The 26,864-nt window shown below is 48.9% G+C and overlaps 1 protein-coding gene and 1 pseudogene across 1 annotated transcript in view; one reads left to right on the plus strand and one right to left on the minus strand.

Annotated features, from left to right (window-relative positions):
- The window catches only part of LOC115635683 (zinc finger protein 239-like), an 811,791-nt gene that overhangs the window by 242,339 nt on the left and 542,588 nt on the right, over positions 1–26,864 (minus strand). The gene's annotated exons all lie outside the window — the stretch shown is intronic.
- The window catches only part of LOC115635664, a 1,110,108-nt pseudogene continuing 1,103,227 nt past the window's right edge, over positions 19,984–26,864 (plus strand).

Consider the following 26,864-nt stretch of genomic DNA (forward strand, 5'->3'; position numbering starts at 1 on the left):
TCATTCTGGGAGACCCAGCTTACTGTCTGCTTCCCTGGCTTATGAATCATTTTCTTGGAGACAAGGGCAGGAGAAAGGAGCTGTTTGACTGTACCCTGAATAGCTGAAGAACGATTGTGGAGAGGGTGGTTGGAAGACTCAAGGAAAGGAGAAGAAGACCCCTGACATGACTGAAGGCTGCTCAATAGTATCTGCCTAGTGATAGGCACTTGCTCGGTTTGCACAACATCTGGGAGAGCCAAGGGGAGATCCTCACCGATGGCTGTGAAGTAAAGATGATGGCACTTTCTGTACCTTATTAACAGCCAGCCCCAAGTGGTCAGGGGCACGGAGTCAAGGATGGGTTGTGGTAGGAAATGAATGTCCTGTAGCCAAGGAAATGAATACAGGGTGTTTGTGTAAAGATCTGATTAAGAATTGGTGTTACTGGGGGCAGCCGTACCTCAGTGAACGTTTTCAGTTGAGTTGTACATAACATTTATGGATTTAATGTAACCGTGCAAAGTGACAACCAATGGACGTGTGGCAGAACATGCCCAAAGTGCTGACTGCATGCACATGGCTGTGCTGATGGGCTCACAACAAATGTATAAGTGGGACCTGTTCTCCTTGTTTGGTGGGTAGAATGGTGCAGGCAGGGCCTGCCATTTGGGGAAACAAAAAAAGGCTCCCAGTATCGTGTGTTCTCCACAAGTTGCAAGACAGGGTGGGTTGCTGGCTGTGACCATAGCACTACAATGTTCTCTAGCAGAGCTGTTTGCCTCTGTCCAGTATCCTTTCCTGCCTGTCCTCTCTTTTTTCCAGGATCTCCCTTGGGAGCCTCTCTGCCTGCTGCGGAGACCTCCCTCTGTTCTTCTGTCTTCTTGGTGGGATGCAGTCACAAGGTCCATGAACATGTCCTCTCTTGCTCTCTTTTTTTCCTTCAGATGTTTGCTTCGGTTCTGAGGGGAATCACAACTAGTGCCCTCACTTCCTGTTCCTGTGCCTCAGAGCTCAGTGTTCTGAAGAGAGATTGGCTGTCTAGTGTGATCACCTCCTGGTTTGTGTCCTTAGGGTATTTGGGTACCTTCCATGCTCAGCTCCAAACTGTTCTGAACCTCATGATAGAGTTTGGTGGTGGCATCCATTGCAAAAATCTGATCCTGCTCTTCATATAGGGCAGGCCCTGGGAGCATGGCTGCAGGTCCCGTTCTCATCCCTTGTGTTCCAACAGCTCTGTCGGAGCTCCTTTGCCTTGGCAGAGTGCTAGGCCATTTCTCGGGACTGACTTGTCTCCAACATGGGCTCTGCCAGTTGAAATGAGTAAATAAAGGAATTTTCAGTTTGAAAATTTGACAGAAAGTTTGGGTTTGGGTCGAATGGAATGTTTTTGAAATTTTTGGCAAATTGAAACATCAAAGAGTTTTTTAGCTGAGTCAAAATGAAACATTTTGTTTAGATGTGACCTGAAAGTTTTCAATTTGGTTTTGGCAAAACTCAAGGGAATACCTGATTAACAAAATGGCTGAGGGGACACAGTGAAGGCCACTTCCCTTATAACCTTTCAGCAAGTGGTTAGGGACCTCCCTAGATATGTGGTTTCAGTTCCCTCCTCCGTCTGATATGGAGCAGAGATATGAATTTGGGGGTCTCATACTGCAGGAGCAAGTTCTGCCCACTGGCTAAGGGATAGTCTAATGTGAGACTTTCTCAGTCTCCTGCTGAAATTATTCCTCTTTTATTAATAAATAAATAGCCATTGGAGCAGGGACTTAAACTGGTGTTGTCTGCACCCTTAGGTGAGTGTCCTAACCATTACTCTATAGAATCATTCTGGGCGCTTCCCTCTGCCCAAAATCTAAACAAAAATTGTCAGGCCAGGTTGAAACAAAAAGTTTCAGTGCTTCTAAAATTTTGATGTTGTGGTTCAGCCAAAATTATTTGAGAATGAGTTGGGGTCAACCAAAACTGCATTATTGGGGTGAGTAAATTGTTTGCATTCCCCAGGGCCACCCGGGGGGGGGCAAGTGGGGCAATTTGCCCTGGGCCCCACAGGGGCCCCCAAGAGAATGCTCTGGCCCCGGCCCTGCCTTCCCCATCCCCCGGCGCCTCAGCACGCCGCGTACAGGAGCGGCCCTGGACAAAGCTAGAGTGGCATGGCTCTAGCAGAGCCTGAGTTCTGCCCAGCTCAGAGCCGCATGGTAAGGGGCCAGGGCTGCGAGCTTTGAGGCCCCGCTGGAGTCAGGCCACTGCAGTGCTGTCCATGGCCTCTCCTGGATGCGGTGTGTTGCGGCTCCAGGAGAGGGGGTGGTGGGGGTAAGCAGCATGGAAGGGAGCTGGAGCCGGGGTGGGGGTTGGATAAGGAGCAGGGAGTCCCGGGGACAGTCAGGGCACAGGGAGGGGTAAGAGGTTCTGGGGGGCGGTCAGGGGATGGGGAATGGGGGTTGGATCGTGGGCATTCTGGGGATCTGTCAGGACTCAGCGAAGGGTCAGGGCAGTCAGGGAACAAGGGAGGTTGGCGGGGGGTGGGGTCCCGGGGTGGTGGTTGGGGAGGGGGTCTTGGGGGGGCGGTGAGGGGACAAGGAGCAGAATGGGTCGGGGATTCTGAGGGGGGCAGTCGGGGGGCAGGAAGTGGTGGGGGTTGAATAGGGGGCAGGGCCAGGCTATTTGGGGAGGCACAGCCTTCCCTGCCCTAAAGCTCATTCAGCACTTTGAGGCTTGCAGACAGCTATTTAACACAAAGAGCCAAGCTGTTATCTTTTCCATGGTGGAGGAATCACATGAGAAGAGCAATATCCTACCCCACCTACCTCCTTCCCAACCCTACCAAGGGAGCCCCCCCCCCACATTCCCCGAGGCTCCAGAGGGGTTAATTCAGTGGTTCTCAAACTTTTGTACTGGTGACCCCTTTCACATAGCAAATCTCTGAGTGTGACCCCCCCCTTATAAATTAAAAACACTTTTTAATATGTGAGTAGAGTCAGGATGAGCGCTACCTTGACATCTGGTGGTGAATTGTAGGGAATGTGGAAAGAATTCCAAGAATTTCAAAGAGTGGGGAAAGATTTGCATTGGCATGCACCCCCCACTTAGCATAAGCCCACAGCAGACTGGGATGGTTATTTTAACAGCTCTGGGATCCCCAGTTTCTTTGTTATTGGGACAGGAGAAATAAAAAGTTTGTCACTCTGATTGTGTGAATGGGGAGCTGTGGGACTGCTTTGTGACAGAGATGACTCAACCTCAGTTGGATGATACTTGCTAAACATGGGACATGGGTTCCAAAACCCCATGAAGAGAGAGAGAGGTTGAGGATTGGTGTGTGTACCTGATGGTATGGGCCTGTTTTGAGGGCCTGGAGCGCCAATTGCACATCCTCCTCTCCACTGTTAAAGAGTAGAGCTAATTTTGGTTCTATTAGGAGTTCATCTAAAGACTGCAGAGCTGAATTCACATGGAGCCAATGGTGCACCAACACCAGGGCTTCCCTACTAAGAGCTGAAAACACTGAGTGCTGTGTTAACCTGTGGGGGAGCCTGAAGACCTACTGTTAAGCGGCTGGCAGAGTGGAGCAGTTTGCAGCATGTTGGAGCAGCCCATGGAGCAGTGAGCAGAGTGAAGTGGTTTGCATGGACAGCTGGAGGAGAGGCACAGCTGGTGTGGTGGAGTGGGTCATGGTGAAGGCTGTAGCAGAACTTCACGGAGAGGTGGAGCAGTTGGCCCTGGCCCATGTAAGGTGCCCCTTAGCACCCTGTGTGGACTTCCCCCCCCTTTCCACCCAGGCTTGGGGGGGTAAAACTCAGCAGATAAACTCTTAAATTCTGGGGTGGCACTGACCAGAGACTTTTGGGTTGTTGGACTTTGGGGTAATTGGACTTAAGACCCTAAAGGGGAGAGGACATTGCCAGACGTACTTGGAGGTGGGTTTTGTTTATGGTTTGTGTTATAATCCTGTTTGTGGTGTTTCTCCAATGGGATGCCGCATTGTTTCCTTCCTTTATTAAAAGGATTTTGTTACACTTAGACTCCGTGCTTGCGATAGGAGAAGTATTGTCTCCTAGAGGCGCCCAGGAGGGTGTGGTATGTAAGAGTCTCAGGTCACTGGGTGGGGGCTCAGGCCGGTTACGCATGGTGTTATTAAAACGGAACCCCTGGATACTGAACCCGGCCCTTGTTGCTACCAACTCAGGAGGGGCAGAAGGGTTACAAATATATTTAACATTATTATAAATGCTGGAGGCAAAGTGGGGTTTCAGGTGGAGGCTGACAGCTCGTGACCCCAGTAATAACCTAGTGACCCCCTGAGGGGTCCTGACCCACAGTTTGAGAACCCCTGGGTTAATTTAATTTTAGCACCCTGTGTCCATTCATATGCATGTGCTATTTTGAGCATTTTAGTTTTCACAACATAGGCTGATCCCAGATTCTGGAACAAGCTCAAGTGCTCAGTTCATGGAGTATGTACATAAGCTATACTAAAGACAAACCTACAGTAACCATCTCCAGTTTGTAAGGGACCCTGTGGAGCCAGTGTCTAGGAAACAGATAAATGCATGGAGTTTAAGTCTATTAATGGCTATTAGCCAGGATGGGTAAGGAATGGTGTCCCTAGCCTCTGTTTGTCAGAGGGTGGAGATGGATGGCAGGAGAGAGCTCATTTAAATCATTACCTGTTAGGTTCACTCCCTCTGGGGCACTTGGCATTGGCCACTGTCAGTAGACAGGATACTGGGCTAGATAGACCTTTGTTCTGACCCAGTATGGCCATTCTTATGTTCTTATGTTCTAAGCTAAATGAACCCAAAGTTATGGAGACAGATAGGAGTCAAGGAAGTGAGCAGAGTATCAGAAACCTGGAAAAATCTCTGAGTGGATGGGCTCAGGCATTTGGTCACAAGCTGAGGTGGTTCAAAAGTTTTGGATTTTTCTTTTTAAGCAGAATTGTTTTATTGTTTCTTTAAACAAACACAGCAAGCAGCAAATTTTTGGCCACACACTTCTGAAACCCCAAATCCTGTTCAGGTTTTGGCAGACTAATTTCAGCTTTTCAATTAAAAAAAACACAACAAATTTTGAAGGAAAGCAGACGTTGTTCATGACTTTTTTCTGCTTTTAATAAACCTCTAGGTTTTGATCCAAAAAAAGTTCTGACAGAAAATATTTGTCCAACCCTTTTCATGAGCTTTAGTGCCTTTTAGCACTAGCTGATGCTAAGAACCAGTAATACCTTGTAAAGGTGACTTGAAAAGAATTTTTCTCAAAACTGGGTTTATGCCGAGATGCGGAAGGTTTTAAAATGTTTATTTTTCCCAGGGCTTCCCCGGGGGGGCGGTGCAAGTGGGGCAATTTGACCTGGGCCCCACAGGGGCCTCCACAAGAATATAGCATTCTATAGTATTGCAGCTTTTTTTATGGAAGGGGCCCCTGAAATTGCTTTGCCCCAGGCCCCCTGAATCCTCTGCGCGGCCCTAGCATTCCCCCGCCCCCTCCCTCGCCCCCCCCCCAAAATTGCCCATCTTTATCTGCCAGGCAGTCATAGATCCTGGCATTCCAGTGACTCTCATTCAAATGGAACTGGACATATCTTCTCCTCAGAGGGCAAGATAGTGCAGGGCTGAGACAGGACCATGTGGAAGCATGGGGCATGGCTGCTCTCATGGGTAGGTGACTTGGGTGTGTGAACATGGCAATCAAAAATGGGCAGACCTGGCTATGTGCTTGCATTTACACAGGAAAGTGACATCCAGCCAAGATGACCCTGGAGCAGTAGAGGGCAGATAAATTAAGAGATCGGCTGTTCCAGTGCAACACAATGCAGTATGGAAGAGCAGCTGGAGGACCTCCGGAAGACAAATTGTTAATCAGAAATATGGATGTGTCTACACAAACCTTAATACTGACATAAATCATTCCAGAATAGAAGTACAGCACTTCTAAAGAGTGTGAATTAAATTGGAGATGTCACTCTATAGATAGATTAGATTAGAGAGGGGGTGTATAAAGATAGATAGATAGAGGGGGTATGGGGAGAGAAAGAGAGATTAGATTTGATGAAAAAATGTGTTTATACCAAAACTAGTTTTATGTAATATTTTTGTCATATGGACCAGGATTTATAGATGGGATTCCCCATTTGTCTCCATCCTGTCCATGTCACTTAGCCAAAAGAGGATTCTTCATTACTGCCAGGGCCACCTGTTTTCTGCAATTTCTTGGCTGCAGACTAAGCAGCAGAATCCACCCCGTTAAAGTAATTCTACTCTAGAATCTAAACAGTCCTTTAAAATACATGCTGCGTCAAGCTCTTACAGCTGCAAAGAACATCTTTAAAATGTGGAGTGAGTGTAACTGATGCAGGTGTGTCTGCCTAAATTTGAGGACAGCTGACACAATAGCACTGAGCATTGGGGACTGCCCCTAATGATGACATTTACATTGTTAACAGCTCATCAACATTAATCTGCATCTCCATTGCAGCTGAATGCAGGGTTAGAGACTTGGCATGAGCAGGCAAAAGAGAACAGGGAGCCAATGGGTTTCTGTCCAGATTGTTGGGGTACTGTGATGGGGCACCTGCCCCTTACTGGTATGTAAGAGGTTAAAGCAACCCTGGGGGGGGGGAGCTGTGTGGGAGGTATCCAATAAGGAAAAGGCTTGTAGTGCCGGCCAATAAGGGGAAGGTTTACAGGAGGAGCCAATCAGAGCCGGCCTGGCCCATAAAAGAAGGTGCTGCTGAGCGGAGCAGAGGCATTCAGGGCTACTGAAGGAGTCAGCGGGCATGGCGTAAAGCAATTTTGCAGTCCCCTTCCATTAAAAAAAAGTTACAATACTACTGAATACTCTATTCTTATGGGGGCCCCTGTAGGGCCTGGGGCAAATTGCCTCATGTCATAAACAGATAAGTAAGAGTTAATAGAACAGAAGTACTTCATATCTCTTTTGCCTGGAAAGGGTTAACAAGAACAGTGAGCCTGGCTGTCACCTGACCAGAGGACCAATCAGAGGACAGGATACTTTCAAATCTTGAGGGAGGGCTCAGAGGGATCAGACGTACAACCAGGTTTCTCTCCAATCTCCCTGATACAGGCTCTTATAAGTTCAGACTAGTGAGTACTAGGTAGATAAGGCGAGTTAGGCTTATGGTTGTTTTCTTTATTTGCAAATGTATATTTGGTTGGAAGGAGTTCAAATTGGTATTTTGCTGAAAAGATTTTAATTTGTACTTATATACTTACTTAGGCTGGGAGGGTATTCCCAGTGTCTACAGCTGAAAGACCCTGTACCTATTCCATTTTTTAAATTTACAAAGATAATTTTTACTGTTTTTTCTTTCTTTAATTAAAAGCTTTTCTTGTTTAAGAACCTGATTGGTTTTTTTTATTCTGGTGAGACCCCAGGGGACTGGGTCTGGATCCACCAGGGAATTGGTGAGAAGAAAGGAGGGAAGGGGGAGAGAGAGGTTAATTTCTCTCTGTGTTAGGATTACTTTCTCTCTCGGAGAGTCTGGGAGGGGGAGAGAGAAGGAGGGGGAAAGGTGAATTTTCCTCTCTGTTTTAAGATTCAAGGAGTTTGAATCACAGTGATCTTCCAGGGTAACCCAGGGAGGGGAAGCCTGGGAGAGGCAATGGTGGGGGAAAGGGTTTACTTTCCTTGTGTTAAGGTCCAGAGTGTCTGGGTCTTGGGGGTCCCCAGGCAAGGTTTTGGGGGGACCAGAGTGTACGAGGCACTGGAATTCCTGGTTGGTGGCAGCGCTACAGGTTCTAAGCTGGTAATTAAGCTTAGAGGAATTCATGCTGGTACCCCATCTTTTAGACGCTAAGGTTCAGAGTGGAGAATTATACCATGACACCTCACTTGCCTCCCTCTGAGTGGCCCTGAAGGCAGTCACTCCCTGGAGTTTGAGGGACGAAGACTGGTTGCTTAGAAGGTTGGAGCACCATGGACAGAACAGTGCTTGGCAGGTTCATAGAGTAGGAGAAAGCTCCAGGCTGATGGTTGCTAGATTGAGGCCCTGATACAAGGGCAGAGGAGAGGTGCTGGTGTTATGGGGAAGTGGCCCAGGGAAGGAGATGGTGGAGTGGGGGGAGGGGTAGTATGTGGTTGTTGGCTATAGGATCCCTGGGATAGGGCCTGGAGTAGTAGGCTGGCCTCACCTCTCCCACTGGCCACTGAAGGCCTCACCTCCCCCACTGGCCACTGAAGTGGCCAGTACATGGACTGCAGTCTGCCACTGAGATGAGTGGCTAGAATGGGGACTGCAGATTGCCACTTGAGGCATGTGGTAGGACTGCGGACTATTGGTCCCCTGGAAGCAGGGAAAGAACTGAGTGGGGCACAACTGGAAGGCTGTGTCCAGAAGAGGACGAAGTGGCCTAGAGAGCAACGTGTGTCCTGAATGCGGAGACAGGAGTGATGATGGGTGAGACACCACCTGAGGAGGGTGCACTGGCAACCCTGAGCTAATTCTTAGGAAAACCAGCAGGAGGTGCCGCAGTGGTGAGTCAAACCCTGTTACAGGTAGAGAACCACATCCTTACACCCCCAAGAAAGTCCTGCCCTCTCTGAACCTGTCCACGAGGCAGATGGAAACAGAGATGCATTTGCAACCCTGTCTCCTTGGTCCCCAAACTGCTTCCTAATCCTTCCCTTGAGGAGATTTTGCCACCAGACCCCCCTTCTGGATCCAGCCAGGCTCAGTCCCCTCACCACTGTCAATTCCACAGCTAGATGAAGTGGCTGGGACAGCTGGTGACACAACATGGGCTGGAACATCAGCGAAACAAAAAGGCTACCCAGCTGTACATCTCCTTCCCATCAGATGGGAGCAGCACCATCTCCCAGCCCTCCCACTGCCCAGCACCACCTGGAGGGGGAGCAGTGTTCTGGACTTGAATACACCACCCTGGTGCTCCCAACTCTATACTGACACCCTGCTGAAGGGCTCCATTTGATCTCCAAACCACTCCCTGGGATTGTCCAGGGCTCCCTCTGCTGGCAGCGACTTTCACTGGAGCAATGACTCTACCACTCACAGGCAGAACATTCACAGGAGCCAGCCCCTGGCTTGGGCACCCCTGCAGGAAGGGAGGATGCTGTGTGCACTGAGTGTCTGCTCCCTGGGAAACTGTTTGGGATGTTCCCATCAGCCAGGTTTCACTCCTTGTCAGAGGAAGCTCTTGCAAATGAGGAAAGGATTGTCTAGAGGTTGTGGGGTTGGACTGGGCCTCATGTCCATCAGGAACAGTTAACATGGATTTACCAATGGAAAGTCATGCCTGACCAACCTGTTTGCTTTCTATGATGAGAAAATTGGATATGGGGAAAGCAGTGGATGTGATATACCTTGACTTTAGCAAAGCTTTTGATACGGTCTCCCACAGTATTCTTACCAGCAAGTTAAAGAAGTATGGACTGGATGAATGGACTAAAGGTGGATAGAAAGCTGGCTAGATCATCGGGCTGAATGGGTAGTGATTAACAACTTGGTGTCTAGTTGGCAGCCAGTATCAAGCGGAGTGCCCCAAGGGTCGGTCCTGGGGCTGGTTTTGTTCAACATCTTATTAATGATCTGGATGATGGGATGGATTGCTCCCTCAGCAAGTTTGCAGATGACACTAAGCTGGGGGGAGAGGTAGATATGCTGGAGGATAGGGATAGGGTCCAGAGTGACCTAAACAAATTGGAGGATTGGGCCAAAAGAAATCTGCTGAGCTTCAACAAGGACAAGTGCAGAGTCCTTGCACTTAGGAAGGAAGAATCCAATGTACTGCTACAGACTAGGGACCGAATGGCTAGAAAGCAGTTCTGCAGAAAAGGACCTGGGGATTACAGTGGATGAGAAGCTGGATATGAGTCAGCAGTGTGCCCTTGTTGCCAAGAAGGCTAATGGTAGTTCAGGCTGCATTAGTAGGAGCATTGCCAGCAGATCGGGGGAAGTGATTATTCCACAGAGGCTTTGAAGGCCCATGTCAAGGTTTCTTTTCTCACTTTGAACTTTAGAGTACAAAAGTGGGGACCTGCATGAATACTTCTAAGCTTAATTACTATCTTAGATCTGGTAACGCTGCCACCAGCCAGAAATTCAGTGTCTGGCGCACTCCCTGTTCCCCCTCCAGACTTTCCCCTCCCTGGATTGCCTTGGGAGGCTTCACCAATTACCTGGTGAACACAGATTTAAACTCCTTGGATCTTAAAACAAGGAGGAATTAACCATCCTCCCTCTTCCCTCCCTCCCCCCACCAATCCCTGGTGAGTTCAGACCCAATCCCCTTGGATCTTAAACAAGGAAAAATCAATCAGGTTCTTAAAAAAGAAAGCTTTTAATTAAAGAAAGAAAAGGCAAAAAAATCATCTCTGTAAAATCAGGATGGAGAATGCTTTACAGGGTACTCAGATTCATATAGCCCAGAGGAACCCCTCCCCCCCGCCCCGAGCCTTAGGCCATGTCTACACTTACAGTTTTGCAGCGCTGGTAGTTACAGCTGTGTTCGTACAGCTGTGTAGGTCCAGCGCTGCAGTGTGGCCACACTGACAGCTACCAGTGCTGCAGTGTGGCCACATTTGCAGCACTTGCAGCGCTGTTGGGAGTGGTGCATTGTGGGCAGCTATCCCAGCATTCAAGTGGCTGCAACGTGCTTTTCAAAAGAGGGGGGTGGGGTGGAATGTGACAGGGAGCGTGGAGGAGACAGACAGAATGGATTTTTGGAGTTGACACTGTTCTCAGCTCCCTGCCTTGCAAGTTCTAAGGACTGGAAGACACACAGTGCCTACCTTCAATCATTTTAAAAGTTCTAACTACCTTCCCCCACTCCTCTCTCATTCACTAAATGCAAATTATGTACTTCTAAATACCCGTCAGACCAGATAAGCAACTGCTGAACACGGACTTCCCCCTCCCCCTCTGCCGTGTGAGAGTGCTGTTTCTCTCTTCAAGCAAACAGCTGTGAACATTCCAAAGTAATTCCCCTGCCTGCCTCCGCTCGCTCAGCAAACAGGAGCTGTGTTTGTTTTTTAAATAAGCAGTTTGGCTGAACTCCGAGCTCTCCCTTTCTTCCGGTTTGTTGTGGACAGGAATTCTGGGATACTTCCTTATACCCCGGAGGTCAATAAAAGCGCTGGTGGGTGTCCACACTTGCTGACCAGCGCTGAATCACCAGCGCTGGAATCCCTACACCCGAGGCTCGACCGGGCGTACAGCCAGCGCTGCAACCAGGGAGTTGCAGCGCTGGCCGTGCTTTGCAAGTGTGGCCACATCCTAAGTTGCAGCGCTGTAACCCCCTCACCAGCGCTGCAACTCTCTAGTGTAGCCATGGCCTTAGGTTCAAAGTTACACCAAACAGAGGTAAAATCCTTCCAGCAAAAAGAAACATTCACAAGTTGAGAAAACAAACACAAGACTAATCCGCCTTGTCTGGCTATTACAATTTTGACACATGAAAGACTGATTCAGAAAGATTTGGAGAGCCTGTGTATGTCTGGTCCCTCTTAGTCCCAAGAGTGAACAACACCCAAAACAAAGAGCACAAACAAAGACTTCCCTCCACCAAGATTTGAAAGTATCTTGTCCCCCTATTGGTCCTCTGGTCAGGTGTCAGCCAGGTTTACTGAGCTTCTTAACCCTTTACAGGTAAAAGAGACATTAACCCTTGACTATCTGTTTATGACAGCCCGGCTTGGCAAAGCCCTGGCTGCGATGATTTAGTTGGGGTTGGTCCTGCTTTAAGCAGGGGGTCAGACTAGATGACCTCCTGAGGTCTCTTCCAACCCTAATCTTCTGTGATTCTATGAGCCTCCTGCCAGTCACTGGATGTCTCACCAGCACTCCTTTTGCTTTGTAACTAAATTCGTTGGTGTGAACAGGCCATTGCTCCGGTGGAATCGGCAGAGCTGGGCGGATTTACACCAGATTGATATCTGGCCATTTGGTTTGTACATCACGAGGTGATTAAAAGAAAGCCATTTTGTCCATTACACCCCGGCTCTGGGGCCAGCTCCCTCCCGCAGCTCCCAGGGGTGTCTCTGCCTCCTTACCAGCCCTTGCAGCCCCATCCCTGTCACTTCTCAGCCACCCACCATGACAGCCTTGGTGGGTCTATCCCCAGCTGTGAGAGCATCCCCCCATGCCAGTCCCCCACCTGGCACCCCTGTTCTCCTTAGGGGCAGCCTGGACACCCAGCAGTTCTTCCTCCCCCTGCCCCTGTGACACAGCAGGTGGAGATGAGGAGACTCCAGTAGACAGAGGTAACTTCAGGGGTGTGTATTGTTCCCTCTGGGACCACAATATAAATAGCTGCAGGGCCAGGTTCCTCTGGGGTTCGTGAGCCTTTGGCTGGTTCATGCGAGCTGGAGGTTTCTGTCTGTCCAGGCAGGAGAGAAGGAATCTGGCCAGGTCCCTTCTACTCGCCGTTTCTGCCCCCCTGGGAACTCCAGGGCGGGGACTAGTTCACAGGGGTCGCTAGAGGGCCCTGGCTAGTGCGAGGCGGCAGCGGCGGCAGCTCCTGTTCCTCTCCGCCTTTAACTCTGCTCAGGAGACCTGAAATTTTAACTTCTCGGGTCCTGCTCTAAAAAGCTGCTGCTGCTGCCAACTCCATTGTGAGCCGGGAGCCCGGGCTGAGCCGCTGCTTCTCCCCAGCGGGGTGTGTGCGGGGAGAGCCCTTCCCCAGCGCCCCTCTGTGCCCAGCCGGGGGGACTCTCTCCGGGGGCTGGAACCAGCCCCTGGGGCAGCCCCGGGCTCTGCCGACACCAGCCCCTGAGCCGGAGCCTGCAGGTGAGGGGAGAGACACGGGGGAAGGGCTGGAGCCGGGCAGGAAAGTGACTGCACCACCGGCCCCTCGTCACCCCAGCCTTGCTCCTGGGGGGCGGGGGTCTGCGAGTCCCAAAGCTGCTGCCCGCCCTGACCGCCCCTCCCCCCCCTCCTCTGAGCGCCTGCAGGAGCCGAGCCAGCTCCAGGAGAGCTTGAGGGAGGGATAGCTCAGTGGTTTGCACTAAACCCAGGGTTGGGAGTTCAAGCTTCGAGGGGACAATTTAGGGATGGGGCAAAAATCTGTCAGGGACAGTACCGGGTCCTGCTGTGAAGGCAGGGGTTTGGAATCGATGACCTTTCAACAGCTCTTCCAGTTCTGTGAAATAGGTATAACTCCATATATATAAAAAAAGAATGCCAGGACCTAGACTCTCAGCCTGAGGAGAGGGCAGGAGAGAGAAGGGAGAGACTGGAAGGGCCATTAGGAGCAATAAGTTGGGAGGGAGCATTCCTGGCTCTTAACCCTGCCCAGACCCATTTCCTGCAGCACCTCAGACAGATTGACTTTCCTGGGGCAGGGACAGGAAAAGCCAGTCCAGTGCTACTGTTGCCAAGGCACAGCATTCCCCCAGCATCAGGGGGATCCCCCAAAGCGGTTCCTTGGATTCTGCTCTTTGGCTGCACAACTTCAGCTTATAACATGTTCAGAATTACTAGATGGACCTTGGGTCTGATCCAGTCTGGCAAATTTTATGTTCATCTTTAGGGTTGACAGTTTCTGTCGATGGGTGAATTTGTTTTAGAAACTTTTCAGTAAACACCACTTAGCCTGTTTTTGAGAAGGGGCTGGACGGGGGGATTTTGTTTTCATCACTTTAAAAAGCTGTATCAGATTTTTCAGTAGCTCTAATGTTAAAATATTTTGGCTGTAAACTTTACATATGACAGATAGGGAATTACTAGGTCAGACACTCTCCTCTCTATAGACTGGAAAAAAATTGTGTTGAGGTGTATGTGTGTGGGGTAGGGTTTGAATAAATCTCCCTTGTGCATACACACGGATTTCCCCCCATTTGACAAGAATTCTTACTCACTTTAGGGCTAGTCTACACTTAAAGCACTGCACAGCTGAACTACTCCAGTGAAGACATTACTTATGCCAATGGGCGTAGGTACTCCACCTCGCTGAGAAGTGGTAACTATGTCAACAGGAGAATTCTTCTCTCAACCTAGTGCTGTCCCCATGGGGGGCTAGGTCAGTATGATTATATTGCTCAAGGGTGTGGACAGGAGCGGCGCCAGGATTTTTGGCGCCTTAGGCGGGGGTCCTTCCGCGCTCCCAGTCTTCGGGGCACTTTGGCGGTCGGTCCCAGAGTGAGTGAAGGACCCGCTGCCGAAGACCTGTAGCGCGGAAGGACCCCCCACTGCCGAATTGCCGCCGAGGGTGGCAAAATGCCGCCTCCCCAAATCCTAGCGCCCGGTCGCCTAAATGGAAGCGCCGGCCCTGGGTGTGGATATCTTAGTGTAGACCAGACATTAGGGTGTCTCTGCAATTAAAGCACTACAGCGCACCACTGTAGCGCTTCAGTAAAAACAGTGAGGAGTCCTTATGGCACCTTAAAGACTAACAAATTTATTTGGGCATAAGCTTTCGTGGACTAAAACCCACTTCATCTGGCCCAAATTTGAAATGGGCCACCTTGTTTACATTGGCCTCATTAGCATTACAAAAGTGATTTCCACCCCTTCTTGTCAATTGTTGAGACTAGCCCACTTCCACCTTAATTGAATTGGCTCGTTAGCACTGACCCCCCTCACTTGGTAAGGCAACTCCCATCTTTTCATATGCTGTATATTTACACCTCCCTACTGTATGTTCCACTCCATTCATCTGATGAAGTGGGTTTTAGCCCACAAAAGCTTATGCTCAAATAAATTTGTTAGGCCATGTCTACATCTAAAATTTTGCAGCGCTGGTTGTTACAGCTGTATTAGTACAGCTGTATAGGGCCAGCGCTGCAGAGTGGCCACACTTACAGCAACCAGCGCTGCAAGTGGTGTTAGATGTGGCCACACTGCAGCGCTGTTGGGCGGCTTCAAGGGGGGTTCCGGGACCGAGAGAGCAAACCGGGAAAGGAAAACAGCTTCGCCGCGGTTTGCTCTCTCGGTCCCGGAGCCAGCCAGCAAACCGCGGGGAAGGAGACCTGCTTGCTCGGGGTTCCGGGACCGAGAGAGCAAACCGGGAACGCCGCGGTTTGCTCTCTCGGTCCCGGAGCCAGCCAGCAAACCGCGGGGAAGGAGACCTGCTTGCTCGGGGTTCCGGGACCGAGAGAGCAAACCGGGAACGCCGCGGTTTGCTCTCTCGGTCCCGGAGCCAGCCAGCAAACCGCGGGGAAGGAGACCTGCTTGCTCGGGGTTCCGGGACCGAGAGAGCAAACCGGGAACGCCGCGGTTTGCTCTCTCGGTCCCGGAGCCAGCCAGCAAACCGCGGGGAAGGAGACCTGCTTGCTCGGGGTTCCGGGACCGAGAGAGCAAACCGGGAACGCCGCGGTTTGCTCTCTCGGTCCCGGAGCCAGCCAGCAAACCGCGGGGAAGGAGACCTGCTTGCTCGGGGTTCCGGGACCGAGAGAGCAAACCGGGAACGCCGCGGTTTGCTCTCTCGGTCCCGGAGCCAGCCAGCAAACCGCGGGGAAGGAGACCTGCTTGCTCGGGGTTCCGGGACCGAGAGAGCAAACCGCGGCGAAGCTGGTTTCCTTTCCCGGTTTGCTCTCTCGGTCCCGGAACCCCGAGCAAGCAGGTCTCCTTCCCTGCGGTTTGCTGGGTGGCTCCGGGACCGAGAGAGCAAACCGCGGCGTTCCCGGTTTGCTCTCTCGGTCCCGGAACCCCGAGCAAGCAGGTCTCCTTTCCCGCGGTTTGCTGGCTGGCTCCGGGACCGAGAGAGCAAACCGCGGCGTTCCCGGTTTGCTCTCTCGGTCCCGGAACCCCGAGCAAGCAGGTCTCCTTCCCTGCGGTTTGCTGGGTGGCTCCGGGACCGAGAGAGCAAACCGGGAAAGGAAACCAGCTTGATTACCAGAGGCTTCCTCCTTCCACGGAGGTCAAGAAAAGCGCTGGTAACTGTCTACATTGGATTACCAGCGCTGGATCACCAGCGCTGGATCCTCTACACCCGAGACAAAACGGGAGTACGGCCAGCGCTGCAAACAGGGAGTTGCAGCGCTGGTGATGCCCTGCAGATGTGGACACTCTCAAAGTTGCAGCGCTGTAACTCCCTCACCAGCGCTGCAACTTTCTGATGTAGACAAGCCCTTAGTCTCTAAGGTGCTACAAGGAATTCTCATTGTTCTTACTGATCCAGACTAACACGGCTATCACTCTGAAACCTGTTTCGCTTCAGTGTAGACACAATGTATGCTGATGGGAGTGGTTTTTCTGTTGGTATAGGTACTACCCCTTCACCAGAGGCAGTAGGTAAGTCAACAAGAATTCTTCCTTTGACCTAGCACTGCCTGCACTGGGGGCTAGGTCAGTTTAAGTACATAATTTGTTTGGGTGTGGATTTTTCACACCCTAGAGGGCCATAGCTGTGCCAGTGTAAGTTCCTGGCGTAGACCAGCCCTTTTATCTGAGCCCACAAAAGCCTGGCCTACATAGGATTTTACATCTGTCTCTCGCATGTGAAATCTCTACCCCTGCAAAATGTAGCTGTGCCAGCCTAACCGTTGGTGTAGACAGCACTGGGTTGACTGACTCACTTCCATTGGCATGGATAGTGTCTGCACTGAAGTGCTACAGGGGCGCAGCTGCAGCATTTGAAGTGTAGATGTAACACCGACAGACTCCAGTCGTCAGGATCGAACCTGGGACCTCTGAAGCTAAATGCATGAGCCTCTTCTGCAGGGGTAGGCAAACTTTTTGGCCTGAGGGCCACATCGGATTTCCAAAATTGTATGGAGGGCTGGTTAGGGAAGACTGTGCCTCCCCAAACAGCCAGGCATTGCCCGGACCCTGCCCCCATCCAACCCTCCCTCCTGCTTCTTGCCCCCGATGGCTCCCCTGGGACTTCTGCCCCATCCAACCCCCTCGCTCCCTGTCCCCTGACTGCCCCCTGCCACCCCATCCAACCCCTCTTCTCATTCCTGACTGCCTCCCGCATGGGACCCCTGGCCCCATTCAACCCTCTGTTCCTCACCCTCTGACCTTCCGGCCCCCTATTCACACCCCTGCCCCCAACCACCTCCCCGAACTCCCCTACCCTGTATCCCCGTACCACGCTGCCTGGAGCACTGGTGGCTGGCCCAGAGCACCAGCACAGGCAGCTTTTCTGCCTGGCTGGAGCCAGCCACGCCACCGTGCAGCACAGAGCACCGTGTCAGGCCGCAGCTCTGCAGCTGCACTGCCACCCAGAGCGTTGCGTTGCTGGTGCAATGAGCTATGGCTGCAGGGGAGGGGGAACAGCAGGGGAGGGGCCAAGGGCTATCCTCCCAGGCCAGAAACTCAGGGGCTGTGCAGGAGGGTCCTGCGGGCTGGATGTGGCCCATGAGCCGTGGTTTGCCTACCTCCGCTCTACTGCATGAGCTAAAAGCCATATGACTGTTAGCTAAGGTTGTAGATTAGACTCATTAATCTCTCTGTGGTCTCAGTGCCAATAGATGGGACAGATGGATAAGTAACTGGTTAAAGGGGAGACTACAGTGGGTCGTCCTGAAAGGTGAACTTTCAGACTGGAAGAAGATTACTAGTGGAGTTCCTCAGGGATCAGTTTTGGGACCAATCTTATTTAACCTCTTTATTACTGACCTTGGCACAAAAAGCGGGAATGTGCTAATAAAGTTTGCAGATGACACAAAGCTGGGAGGTATTGCTAACACAGAGAAGGACTGGGATATCATACAGGAAGATCTGGATAACCTTGTTAACTGGAGTAATAGTAATAGGATGAAATTTAATAGTGAAAAGTGCAAGGTCTTGCATTTAGGGATTTATAACAAGAATTTTAGTTATAAACTGGGGACACATCAGTTGGAAGTAACAGAGGAGGAAAAGGACCTCGGAGTACAGGTTGATCACAGGATGACTATGAGCTGCCAATGTGATGTGGCTGTTAAAAAAGCTAATGCAGTTTTAGGATGCATCAGGTAAGGTATTTCCTGCAAAGATAAGGAGGTGTTAGTACCGTTATATAAGGCACTGGTGAGACCTCATCTGGAATACTGTGTGCAGTTCTGGTCTCCCATGTTTAAGAAGGATGAATTCAAACTGGAACAGGTTCAGAGATGGGCTACGAGGATGATCTGAGGAATGGAAAATCTGTCTTATGAAAGGAGACTCAAAGAGCTTGGCTTGTTTAGCCTAACCAAAAGAAGGTTGAGGGGGGATATGATTGCTCTTTATAAATATATCAGAGGGATTAATATTAGGGAGGGAGAGGAATTATTTAAGCTTAGTACCAATGTGGACACAAGGGCAAATGGATATAAACTGGGCACTAGGAAGTTTAGACTTGAAATTAGACGAAGGTTTTTAACCATTAGAGGAGTGAAGTTCTGGAACAGCCTTCCAAGGGGAATAGTGGGGGCAAAAGACCTATCTGGCTTTAAGACTAAGCTTGATAAGTTTATGGAGGGGATGGTTTGATGGGATAGCCTAATTTTGGCAATTAATTTGGCAATTGATCTTTGATTATCAGCAGGTAAGTATACCCAGTGGTCTGTGATGGGATGTTAGATGGGTTGGGATCTGAGTTACTATAGAGATTTCTTTCCTGGATGCTGGCTGGTGAGTCTTGCCCACATGCTCAGAGTTTAACTGATCGCCATATTTGGGGTCAGGAAGGAATTTTCCTCCAGGGCAGATTGGCAGAGGCCTTGGAGGTTTTTCACCTTCCTCTGCAGCATGGGGCACAAGTCACTTGCTGGAGGATTCTCTGCAGCTTGAGGTCTTCAAACCACAATTTGAGGACTTCAATAACTCAGACATAGGTTAGGGGTTTGTTATAGCAGTGGATGGGTGAGATTCTGTAGCCTGCATTGTGCAGGAGGTCAGACTAGATGATCATAATGGTCCCTTCTGACCTTCAAGTCTACGAGTCTATGAGAACCCCACACCCAGGAGGTATGTGGGTTACATAGACAAGCCCCTTAGGCTATGTCTACACTAGCATTTTTGTTGGTAGAACTTTTGTTGATCAGATGTGTGGGACACCCCCCTCTCCTCCCCGACCGACATAAGTTTCATTGACAAAAGCACTGGTTTGAATAGTGCCATGTCTGCGGAAGAGACTCTCCCGCCATCATAGCTTCTGCGACTTGTTAAGGGTGGTTTAATTATGCCGGTGGGAGACCTTAATGCATCATTGCTATAGCGGTACAGCTGTGCCACTATAAGGTCTGTAGTGTAGTGTAGACATAGCCTTATATGTGCTTGTCTTTGCCGTCTGCGTGGTCCCGTTAACTTAATTGAATCTGTTGTTTCAATGGATTAAGCCCTGTGTGAGGGGCTGGGTCTGTGCTGTAATTTAGTGACTATAACCAGGATTTTTAAATGTAGGAGTCTAATGTTAATTTTTTAAATCCCCCATCAGACTGCTGAATAAATGGCCTGATGATCAGCAGTGCTGAACACTCACAACCAAACCCCGGTGCTGCAGACTCAGCATTTTTGGAACTCCAACCACGTATTGAGAGATCTGAATGTGGGTTTGGGACCTAACTTTAGGTTACTCTTTACGAAAATCTTAGTTGAATCATTTCCCCAGCACGGCAGAGTCTAGAGCGTCTGTGTGCAGGGAAAGAACCCGGGGCAGGGCCAGCGCTTCCATTTAGGCGACCTGGGCGGTTTCCTAGGGTGCCAGGATTTGGGAGGGTGGCAATTCTGCGGCGGGGGTCCTTCTGCGCTCTGGGTCATCTGTGGCAATTCTGCGGCGGGTTCCTCACTCGCTCCGGGACCTGCCGCCGAAGTGCCCCGAAGATCGGGAGCGCGGAAGGACCCCCCCGTCGCAGAATTGCCGCCAACGACCGGGAGCGCGGACGGACCCCTGCCTAGGGCGCCAAAAACCCTGGCACCACTCCTACCCAGGGGGAATCAGAGTGTTAAATGAACCAAAGCCCCAGTCTCCCTTCTCACCTTGACAGGCTGCAGAATAACAGTCCAGATCATCCCATACTCAGAGGAATGAAAAAAGGAAGCACTTGTAGCAGAGCTCCTGATGCTTGAGGAAGAGGCTATGTAAGAGAAAGGGTGGGCCCTGGTGGACCCGTGTCAGAGAGCCCTCTACAGGGATGACATGCAGGAGAATTATGAGACTGTGACCTCACTGGGTAAGGGATTCCTGTTCCCTTGGGTATTAGAAGCTGTGGAGTTTTTGAAGCTTCTGTGCAGGGTTCCTCGCAAGTTTCCTGGATTTCAGGGGGATCAGCCTCTCTGATCCCCAGAACCCAAGTGTCCCCTCCCATGGGACAGGAGACTGAGGGATGGAACAATGGCATACAGCATCTCCATCAGATGCGCTGCAGCACTGTACTTATGGACATGTCCTGAGGCCTGGTCCATGTTGAAAATTAGATCATGCCAGCTACACTGCTCAGGGATGTGAAAAATCCACACTTCTGAGAGACATAGTTAAGCCAGCCTAAGTCCCCATATAGACCATGCTACTGTAGTGCTTCAGTGTAGAACAGGGATGGCAACCTATGGCACGTGTGCCTAACATGGCACGCGAGCTGATTTTCAGTGGCACTCACACTGCCAGGGTCCTGGCCACTGGTCCAGAGGGCTCTGCATTTTAATTTAATTTTAAATGAAGCTTCTTAAACATTTTAAAAACCTTATTTATTTTACATACAATGATAGTTTAGTTATATATTATAGACTTATAGAAAGAGACCTAAAATGTTAAAATGTATTACCAGAACACAAAACCTTAAGTTAGAGTGAATAAATGAAGACTCGGCACACCACTTCTGAAAGGTTGCCGACCCCTGGTGTAGATATTTAATACAGTGATGGGAGGGGTCCTCCCTTCGCTATAGTGAATCCACCTCCCTGAGAGGTGGCAGCTAGATCAGTGGAAGAATTCTACTGTCAACCTAGTGCTGTTTGCTTGGGGACTTAGGTCAGACTAACAGCATTTCTTGGGGGTGTGGATTTTTCACACCTGTGAGTGGAGTAGCTGGGTCAGCCTAACTTCAAAGTGCAGACCTGGCCTTAGCCTACGGACATGGCTACACTTGCAGATCTGGAGCACTGGGAGTTAAACCAACCCTCGGAGAGCACAGCAGGAAAAGTGCTGGAGTATGTTCACACTGTCAGATTCAAGTGCACTGTCGTGGCCACATATTAGCAGCTCTTGCCATGCCACAGAGAGCAGGGCATTGTGGTAGCTAGCCCAGCATGCAAGTGGCTGCAACGTGCTTTTCAAACGGGGGTTGGGGGGTGGAGTGTGACAGGGAGTGTGTTGTGTGTATGTAGGGGGGGGAAGAGAGTGGGTTTTTGTGGGGCTGAGAGCATGTCAGCATGCTGTCTCGTAAGTTCATATAGCAGCAGACTCCCTTTCCCCCTGCCTCTCTCTCACACACATAAGGTGACCAGATGTCCCGATTTTTATAGGGACAGTCCTGATTTTGGGGTCATTTTCTTATATAGGCTCCTATTACCTCCCACCCCCATCTCAATTTTTCACACTTGCTGTCTGGTCACACTACTCACACACTCACAACAGCAGCATTCAACACGAATGGCTTGCTTTGTCCCAGAGCAGCTAAGCAGCCGCCTGTCAGAAACTGAGCTTTGAAAGGGCATATTTGCATTCCTACAGCTGATTCCAAAGCAGTGACAAGAGTGGCCACTTGACTTAAGGGGATTATGGGACATTTACAGAGGCCGAGCAAAGCGCAGTAATGCAACACCTCGTTCACACTGACGCTCGGGCATTTCAGCTGAGGTGCAGCAAGCGTTATGCTTCTCCTGGAGGTGGATTAAGAGGAGTGCTCCAGCTGCAGAGTCTAGGAGCTCTAAGTGCCTTCCCAGTGTGAACAGATCATGAGTGCACCTGGGGCTGCTTTAATGCGCTCTAACTTGCAACTGGAGCCAAGCCCTCGGTAACATCTTTCTGTTCTGGCCTGTGTTGTGGAGGCCTGTGGGTGGGTGGGGGCACACATGTGGCGGGGGTGCAGAGGTTGTAATCTGTGGTGGAAACTTAGTTGTAAACCAGATACCTAGAGAGTGTAGCAACCTGCTCAGTTCCCCAGGGGAATAAATTAGGACTGTTCCCTAGGCAGTGGTTGAATCCTTGCTCTAGACCAATGTGACATGGGATCTTGTACGATTTTATAGCCCAGTCCCTGTAGGGTAGGGCTGGAGAGAGGACGGAGCCTCTCTCAGGGACTACTCATGTCCTGGGTCTGGAAGTACTAACAGCACTGACCTTAATGAATGAGATCAACCCTTGTTCTTCCCTCCCACTCCGCGCAGCAGGATTTCCAATTTCCAAACTGGATGTGATCTCCTAGCTGGAGAGGGGAAGAGCCTTGAGTCCCTGACTATAAGAAAAAGGAGATCCTGAGAGATACCAACACAGGTGAGGATTCTGCTAAAATAACTTAGTTTTTGTATCCTCATGGCAGACATCACTCTGGGGGTTTCACCGGTTGTGTGTGACCCTGTAGCCCCTACCTTCGTCTCTAGTTGGTTGGGATTGTAGAACTGAAAAATGAAATTGTTTTTAATTGTTCACTTTATTAATGTAATTTCTGTTCACCATTTATTATACTTGCCTACATTGTAACTTCTGTTTACTGTTTGTCATCCACTACACTTGTCTATATTGTAATTTCTTTTCACTGTTTGCCATATTGTAATTCAAACCCCATTTTAAAACGCTCACTCCATTTTGTAGAAACTTCCTCCAACCTTCATTTTTGCAAACCCTGCTGTAATCTTATTAGTTTAATTTAGATGTGTGACTGAGATATGTATGGATGATGGAATCACCCTCCAGCCCCAGCCTGTCCTGATGAAATAAAGTTCAAACCCCACTGGCTGAAGATGCAGACAAGAGCCCTAACAAAGTAAGAAAAGTCCACCCTAAAAAGAAAAGGTACAATAGAAGGAAGATCAAAGCCAGGTCCGAGGCTGAAAGTCACGCCTGCAATTGACGGGTGATCAATCACCAAACCCGGAGGCAGCTTGACACAGCAAGACCTATAGACTCTGGATTCAAACTAAAGCCTACAAAAAGGATGGGTGAGATGGGAGACTTTGGCCATGGCTACACTCACACTTTACAGCGCTGCAACTTTCACGCTCAGGGGTGTGAAAAAACACCCCCCTGAGCACTGCAAGATACAGCGCTGTAAAGTGTCAGTGTAATCAGGGTGGCAGCGTTAGAAGCACGGCTCCCAGCGCTGCCCTCTACACCCGTAAAGGATGTGGTTTACATGCAGCGCTGGGAGAGCTCTCTCCCAGCGCTGCCGCTCCGACTACACTCACACTTCAAAGCGCTGCCGCGGCAGCGCTCCCGCAGCGCTGCCGGGGCAGCGCTTTGAAATTCCAAATGTAGCCATACCCTTTGGAGGGTAACATTCTGCTGCCAACATAAAAGGGCATCGGTGCATGCCCAACAAAGACCCAGCTCGTCCTTGTGCCCGGCTTTCCTGGCCAGTTAGCCACCACAAGCTGTGAACTCAAGCTGCAAAATCAAGCCACGAACTCAAGCTATGTAACTATGCAGCAGCTGCAGAACATCTAGTGTGTGTGCATATAGGTATTAGGTATAATGTGTGTGTATATAAGGATTAAGATATTAGTTATTGGTAATAAATCAGATTATCATAATAAATGTGGCATCTTTGTCTTGTCCCCTGAAAAGATCCTGTGTAGTTTTGTCTGTACAACATTATTGATGGAGAATGCAAAGGGGGAGCAAGCACAGAATCCACAGTCATTATAAAAACTGGTGTGCACACCACCAGCTTTAGTAAGCCTGGCACTATAGGAAAAAGATTGTAAACTTTCAGTTGATTAACCACAAACTCTGAAGGAAATAGGAATTTAGGTTTGAATCTTATTCAAATAGTAAAATACTATGCATTGAGAATTTTTATGATTAAAAGGTATGCAAACCCTTGGTCATAGCAGGACTGAGAAAAGGGGGGGAGGTTTAGCATCCCTTTCTCCACCCTGGACTGCTGGGGGGAAATAATTGGAGGTGGGTATATCCCCTGGTCGTAGTAAGGTCAGGCAACAGGAGGAGGACTTAGAGATCCTCGCTCCAAACTGAAAAATCCTAGGTGCATATACCCTCAGCCGTAGCAAGACTGAGCTAAAGCGGAGAACTTAGTGTTTCTCGCTCTGATCCTGGGAAGGATTTTTATAGTTAGTGTATGAAGCCTTGGTGGTAGTAGGCTGAGTGATACAGAGGGAGGCTTAGTGTCTCTCCCTCTGGCCCAGAGAGGGTTAAGTTGCTCCTTCAGGAGTTAAAAAGGTAAAATTGCTCTTCCGGAAGTTAAAAAGAAACACTGCTCTTTCCCAAGTTGTAAGCTGCTCTTTTAGAAACTAGGGGTTATAGTGCTTGATATTTATCAGTCTGGTTTTGTTGTGGTTGGTCATTGCTCACAACTGTTGGGAAAAATGTTTTAAAAAGCCACTGTCTAAAGATAACCTTAAAAAAAATAAAATTGGCTAGGTACTTGTTAACATATAAACCCTCAACTCCAATGAAAAGGGAAGCAGACGCAGTTTGGCTTCTATGGAAAACCTGTAATGAAGTATTCCTTCAATTGGCTAAATGTAAAAATGAAAAACTGCACCAAGATTTACAAGCCTCTGCTGCAAAAGCAGAGAAATAAAAATATATGTAGTACTCAATCCTAGTTAGATGCCCTTAAGGTTGGGTACAGAGAGTTAAAACAGCACTCTCACATCTTACAGTAGCAGTAACATGAAAAAAAGGAACATTTAAGACCCCAGAAGGGGTACATTTTTGGGACCCCTCTAAAGATTGAAAAGGAAAATATTTGGGTAGATTCCTCCTCCCAGGGCCAGAATGCCATTGCAACAGTAACAACAGTGCCTGCTTCTGCCTCAGACCTCCAGGCCATGGCAAAGTGGCTGGGGATTTTAAAATGGAAAAAAAATCTAAAGTCACAAAAAAAATTGCACCACTTAATTAGCATTTGTGCAGCTCCAAGTACCAAACACACTGTGGCAGAGATTGAGTAGGGTCTACTATGTGGGAGCACTGTTCTAATTTGTTTCTAAGCTTCTGTCTTTCAGGCTCTGAACCAGAACATCGGAAGAGCTGGTACCAGCTGAAGAGTTATAAAATACCATGGTTATAGTGTCATGATAAAGTCTGTGTTCAATGTTCTGTGTTGCACGTTCTGTGTCTTTCTCTAGTGGTGTCCTGTGCTAGCACTGGGTCCAGAAAAAAAAAAAAAGGAATACTACACTAGACAGGGCAAATGTCTTTTCCTTTCTCTACTTTCCCCATGTCCATCCAACTTATCAGTCACCACTTGTGTTCAAAAGACTTTGGTCCCCGGTGCATCAGGTTTATTTTTTGTTAGGTTCTCTAATAGTCATTTTGTTGTTAATTTTTGTTATTAATACATTTATATTGTTAGTTACATTTGCTTGTATTGTTAATTCCATACTTTCCTCTATGCACTCTGGTCCTACTTCCCCAAGCCCTAAAGGGTAGTTCTTGGGCCCTCATAACCTGTAGAACCTTGTCTCATAATTGTAGGACCCCATCTTTCAGGTCCCTAGAAACCTCTTAAGAACAACTGTTAAAAATAGGGGATTCTGCAACATTTTAGCAACTAATTGTTAGTTTAAGTCCAAATCGGCTTAACCGTGCATGACAACAGTGGTCCTCCTACAAAGTCTTATTTGTCGTGTGTGCTTAAGGAGGTCCTGACCTCAGTAACTTTTATTGTTTTATGGTTATTGCAGCATCAGACTTGGTCTTCATTTTATATGTCAATGTACCCAATAATTGTAATGGAGATGGTTTTATTGTATTCCCAATTATTATAACTATAATTGTTTTCATTTGTGTGTAGGTCATATCTGGTGTTTAGTCAATTGTAATGGGTTTAGTTATATTCACCTGGTTATAATTGTTTGGTTTGTTTGCAACAGATCACCTGTGCCCTACAATGTCAACAACTACTGTAATGGTCATAGATCAAGGGGCAAAGTGTTGTAGAAGCAGCCCACATGGTCAGCAGTTCTAAATATAATTTTTCATCCCCTTATTGTCCTATTAGTAATCCTAACTATTATGTTGGTTCTGCCTTAAAATAATTACATAAAGTGTGACCCATTCAATACCCCTGGATTGAAGGGTCAAAAAGGGGACAATGTAGCACTGATAAATGAAATTGTTTTTAATTGTTCACTTTATTAATGTAACTTGTGTTCACCATTTATTATACTTGCCTACATTGTAACTTCTGTTTACTGTTTGCCATCCACTACACTTGTCTACATTGTAACTTCTGTTCACTGTTTGCCATATTGTAATTCAAACCCCATTTTAAAACGCTCACTCCATTTTGTAGAAACTTCCTCCAACCTTCATTTTTGCAAACCCTGCTGTAATCTTAATAGTTTAGTTTAGATGTGTGACTGAGGTATGTATGGATGATGGAATCAACCTCCAGCCCCAGCCTGTCCTGATGAAATAAAGTTCAAACCCCACTGGCTGAAGATGCAGACAAGAGCCCTAACAAAGTAAGAAAAGTCCATCCTAAAAAGAAAAGGTACAATAGAAGGAAGATCAAAGCCAGGTCCGAGGCTGAAAGTCACGCCTGCAATTGACGGGTGATCAATCACCAAACCCGGAGGCAGCTTGACACAGCAAGACCTATAGACTCTGGATTCAAACTAAAGCCTACAAAAAGGATGGTGAGATGGGAGACTTTGGAGGGTAACATTCTTCTGCCAACATAGAAAGGCATCGGTGCAGGCCCAGCTCATCCTAGTGCCTGGCTTTCCTGGACAGTTACCGCCACAAGCTACGAACTCAAGCTGCAAAATCAAGCCACGAACTCAAGCTATGTAACTATGCAGCAGCTACAGAACATCTAATGTGTGTGTGTGTGTGTGTGTGTGTGTGTGTATTAGGTATAATGTGTGTGTG

This window comes from Gopherus evgoodei, chromosome 15 (genome assembly GCF_007399415.2).
Source record: "Gopherus evgoodei ecotype Sinaloan lineage chromosome 15, rGopEvg1_v1.p, whole genome shotgun sequence".
NCBI lineage: Eukaryota > Metazoa > Chordata > Testudines > Testudinidae > Gopherus > Gopherus evgoodei.